The sequence below is a fragment of the Schistocerca americana genome, unplaced genomic scaffold (assembly GCF_021461395.2).
Source record: "Schistocerca americana isolate TAMUIC-IGC-003095 unplaced genomic scaffold, iqSchAmer2.1 HiC_scaffold_375, whole genome shotgun sequence".
NCBI classification, from domain to species: domain Eukaryota; kingdom Metazoa; phylum Arthropoda; class Insecta; order Orthoptera; family Acrididae; genus Schistocerca; species Schistocerca americana.
The window spans coordinates 67,501-72,500 of NW_025726099.1; the positions used below are offsets into that span (position 1 = coordinate 67,501).

General features: G+C 54.3%; 1 non-coding gene across 1 annotated transcript in view; it reads right to left on the reverse strand.

Annotated features, from left to right (window-relative positions):
• LOC124581810 overlaps positions 1 to 1,531 on the reverse strand; it is a 1,910-nt gene extending 379 nt beyond the window's left edge. Inside the window, exon 1 of the ribosomal RNA XR_006973486.1 lies at positions 1 to 1,531. This exon is cut by the window's left edge and continues 379 nt beyond it. This is a non-coding gene — a ribosomal RNA (small subunit ribosomal RNA).
• Positions 1,532 to 5,000: the final 3,469 nt, after the last annotated feature.

Consider the following 5,000-nt stretch of genomic DNA (forward strand, 5'->3'; position numbering starts at 1 on the left):
ATTGCTCAATCTCGTGCGGCTAGAAGCCGCCTGTCCCTCTAAGAAGAAAAGTAATCGCTGACAGCACGAAGGATGTCACGCGACTAGTTAGCAGGCTAGAGTCTCGTTCGTTATCGGAATTAACCAGACAAATCGCTCCACCAACTAAGAACGGCCATGCACCACCACCCACCGAATCAAGAAAGAGCTATCAATCTGTCAATCCTTCCGGTGTCCGGGCCTGGTGAGGTTTCCCGTGTTGAGTCAAATTAAGCCGCAGGCTCCACTCCTGGTGGTGCCCTTCCGTCAATTCCTTTAAGTTTCAGCTTTGCAACCATACTTCCCCCGGAACCCAAAAGCTTTGGTTTCCCGGAGGCTGCCCGCCGAGTCATCGGAGGAACTGCGGCGGATCGCTGGCTGGCATCGTTTATGGTTAGAACTAGGGCGGTATCTGATCGCCTTCGAACCTCTAACTTTCGTTCTTGATTAATGAAAACATACTTGGCAAATGCTTTCGCTTCTGTTCGTCTTGCGACGATCCAAGAATTTCACCTCTAACGTCGCAATACGAATGCCCCCGCCTGTCCCTATTAATCATTACCTCGGGTTCCGAAAACCAACAAAATAGAACCGAGGTCCTATTCCATTATTCCATGCACACAGTATTCAGGCGGGCTTGCCTGCTTTAAGCACTCTAATTTGTTCAAAGTAAACGTGCCGGCCCACCGAGACACTCACTCAAGAGCACCCTGGTAGGATTGCAACGGGGTCCGCCTCGGGACGCACGAGCACGCACGAGGCGCGTCGCACGCCTTCAGCTCGCCCCACCGGCAGGACGTCCCACGATACATGCCAGTTAAACACCGACGGGCGGTGAACCAACAGCGTGGGACACAAATCCAACTACGAGCTTTTTAACCGCAACAACTTTAATATACGCTATTGGAGCTGGAATTACCGCGGCTGCTGGCACCAGACTTGCCCTCCAATAGATACTCGTTAAAGGATTTAAAGTGTACTCATTCCGATTACGGGGCCTCGGATGAGTCCCGTATCGTTATTTTTCGTCACTACCTCCCCGTGCCGGGAGTGGGTAATTTGCGCGCCTGCTGCCTTCCTTGGATGTGGTAGCCGTTTCTCAGGCTCCCTCTCCGGAATCGAACCCTGATTCCCCGTTACCCGTTACAACCATGGTAGGCGCAGAACCTACCATCGACAGTTGATAAGGCAGACATTTGAAAGATGCGTCGCCGGTACGAGGACCGTGCGATCAGCCCAAAGTTATTCAGAGTCACCAAGGCAAACGGACCGGACGAGCCGACCGATTGGTTTTGATCTAATAAAAGCGTCCCTTCCATCTCTGGTCGGGACTCTGTTTGCATGTATTAGCTCTAGAATTACCACAGTTATCCAAGTAACGTGGGTACGATCTAAGGAACCATAACTGATTTAATGAGCCATTCGCGGTTTCACCTTAATGCGGCTTGTACTGAGACATGCATGGCTTAATCTTTGAGACAAGCATATGACTACTGGCAGGATCAACCAGGGAGCTGCGTCAACTAGAGCTGAGCAGCCGGCCGCCCGGGAGTGTGTCCCGGGGGCCCGCGCGAACACGCAAGCGTCCGCTCAATTATTCTGCAAACAGGAGGAGGCTGAGCTCCCCTGCACAATACACCTCGAAACCCTCTCAGGTCCCGGCGGCGCGCAGCGCCGTCCTAAGTACTTGGTCGGGTTCGAGAGAGGCGCAATCGCCCGGAGTTTGGCGAGTAGACGCTTTAGGTGCGACCACCCGTGCTCCCAACTGAGCTTGCCGCTGCCGACAGAGGCCCGGGAGCGTGCTGTCGTGGCATTGCCGGCGGGAGACAACACGCGCCACCTACGGTGGCCGGCAGCTCCAACGCCAGCGCCACAGAAGGACAAAAGCCCCACTTGGGTGCCGAAGCGAACGCGCCAACACGTCCGCACAGCTGCGATACAAACCACCTGCGAGAACCGCAGAGGCGACCGAGCAGCAGACGGCGTCGCGGCGCCGAGCGCCGGGCGGCGGCGCATCCTCAGCGCACACAGTCCTCAATCGGACCAGCACACTGCAGATGTCCACCGCGCTTCGCACCGGGCCCGCGAGGACCTACTTTGGCCGCACGGCGCCGCGTGCAGGGTGCGCCGGCGCGCAGCTGCGCCGCCTGCCGCCTCCGTCGGCCGGCGCGCCTGCCACTGGCCGCCCCCACCAGCCGGCTGTAGCGCGTGCGCCCACGCACCGCGCGGCCAGCACGCCGGGAGGCCCCCCCTCACCGGCCGGGGACGGTCCCACCCAGCCACCGCCGCGTATCGCTTCACACCCACATGCCATTCACGTTCGTGGGCATGGTGGGTATCGCTGAAACAACCGGTTGGTAGCTCAACCGATCGTCGCCATCACTGATTCACCTCTAGCGAGAACAACCGCACCACAACGGTTTACCAGTTGTTCATTTGCGTAACGTCACCAGCAAACGTAGACGTCCATCGCCATTTGCAAATTCAACGATTGTTGCATGCCTGTGTCAGGTGTCACGACACACTATGTCTGCCCACATACACGCAACAACATGTGCACGCTTCGCGAACACGTGGAAGGTGGCCCCCGTACGTATGCGATGTCCATTGCGCGAACGACTGTCAACCGGCCTCTGTCGCATGTCGCAGATGTGGAACGCAGTGCACCATGCTATCACGGTGAGTGAGAAGAGACGACTACGTCTGACAACACGCGCCACTACATCAACAGACGGCTCATGCTGATCGCCATCCACGGCATACCATACTGCAATCCAGCTCTTATAGGGAGACGACACGTAGCTGAGTGCACAATATTTGGACCGTATGGTTCGCCGTTGTTGGCGCAGTCGTGGTACGGTCACACATGTACCACGATGTATCATTCAGTACATGAGGACCAATGTGCAGTACAGTGTGTGATTTGGACGTACAACATCAGCGGACAGTTGACACAAGCCGTACCACAACGTAGGCTGTGCTTCGCCATGCGAATGCCAATGAACAACTGCGAAGGGCATTGAGCATGTACGTCCTGCTGCCATCCGCATTACAGTGTATAGCTGCAAGGTGTTTAACATGAAGCGATACTCTGGGGACCGGGCAGTGCGGGTAGCAAACTATATTGCGGGGGTTGCAGTTAGGCAACACTACACTAATTTAACGCGTCGTATGACAATTACAGAGCAGGTTAAGGCCCAACGTGTGTTGGGTTAAGGCCCAACGTGTGTTGGGTTAAGGCCCAACGTGTGTTGGGTTAAGGCCCAACGTGTGTTGGGTTAAGGCCCAACGTGTGTTGGGTTAAGGCCCAACGTGTGTTGGGTTAAGGCCCAACGTGTGTTGGGTTAAGGCCCAACGTGTGTTGGGTTAAGGCCCAACGTGTGTTGGGTTAAGGCCCAACGTGTGTTGGGTTAAGGCCCAACGTGTGTTGGGTTAAGGCCCAACGTGTGTTGGGTTAAGGCCCAACGTGTGTTGGGTTAAGGCCCAACGTGTGTTGGGTTAAGGCCCAACGTGTGTTGGGTTAAGGCCCAACGTGTGTTGGGTTAAGGCCCAACGTGTGTTGGGTTAAGGCCCAACGTGTGTTGGGTTAAGGCCCAACGTGTGTTGGGTTAAGGCCCAACGTGTGTTGGGTTAAGGCCCAACGCGTGTTGGGTTAAGGCCCAACGCGTGTTGGGTTAAGGCCCAACGCGGGTTGGGTTAAGGCGCAACGCGGGTTGGGTTAAGGCGCAACGCGGGTTGGGTTAAGGCGCAACGCGGGTTAGGTTAAGGCGCAACGCGGGTTAGGTTAAGGCGCAACGCGGGTTAGGTTAAGGCGCAACGCGGGTTAGGTTAAGGCGCAACGCGGGTTACGTTAAGGCGCAACGCGGGTTACGTTAAGGCGCAACGCGGGTTACGTTAAGGCGCAACGCGGGTTACGTTAAGGCGCAATATAGGTTAGGTTAAGGCGCAATATAGGTTAGGTTAAGGCGCAATATAGGTTAGGTTAAGGCGCAATACGGGTTAGGTTAAGGCGCAATACGGGTTAGGTTAAGGCGCAATACGGGTTAGGTTAAGGCGCAATACGGGTTAGGTTAAGGCGCAATACGGGTTAGGTTAAGGCACAATACGGGTTAGGTTAAGGCACAATACGGGTTAGGTTAAGGCACAATACGGGTTAGGTTAAGGCACAATACGGGTTAGGTTAAGGCACAATACGGGTTAGGTTAAGGCACAATACGGGTTAGGTTAAGGCACAATACGGGTTAGGTTAAGGCACAATACGGGTTAGGTTAAGGCACAATACGGGTTAGGTTAAGGCACAATACGGGTTAGGTTAGGGCACAATACGGGTTAGGTTAAGGCACAATACGGGTTAGGTTAAGGCACAATACGGGTTAGGTTAAGGCACAATACGGGTTAGGTTAAGGTACAATACGGGTTAGGTTAAGGTACAATACGGGTTAGGTTAAGGTACAATACGGGTTAGGTTAAGGTACAATACGGGTTAGGTTAAGGTACAATACGGGTTAGGTTAAGGTACAATACGGGTTAGGTTAAGGTACAATACGGGTTAGGTTAAGGTACAATACGGGTTAGGTTAAGGTACACATTGTTGTAAGGAAAGGTGTTTTGGGGGGGGGGGGGGGGCCGGTTTGTTGATTGTGATTATCGTAAGTAAATGACTGCGGCATCATCTGATTTGCCACGTCAGGGTGCACCTTTGGCTCATAACAGGCGGCGCTCTGATTCCATGCTTGTGGCAGACCTGTGTCTTTCATTCCTGCCATTGTTTGTGTGGTGTGACAGGAGGCAGTATTGTGATGTTGGGTGCACCCCTGTGTAGGACATGTGTGGGTGTTGGTGGCTTAGCTGAGCAATGGTGGTTGTCGGAAGGGTGAGATATTCTGTTTTGTGAGTGGACCTCCCGGTCTGGTTATGATAGTGTGGATTGTCTAATGTGGCAGAGAGGATGCACTGGGTGTTGTTCCATGCTGGTGCTTACA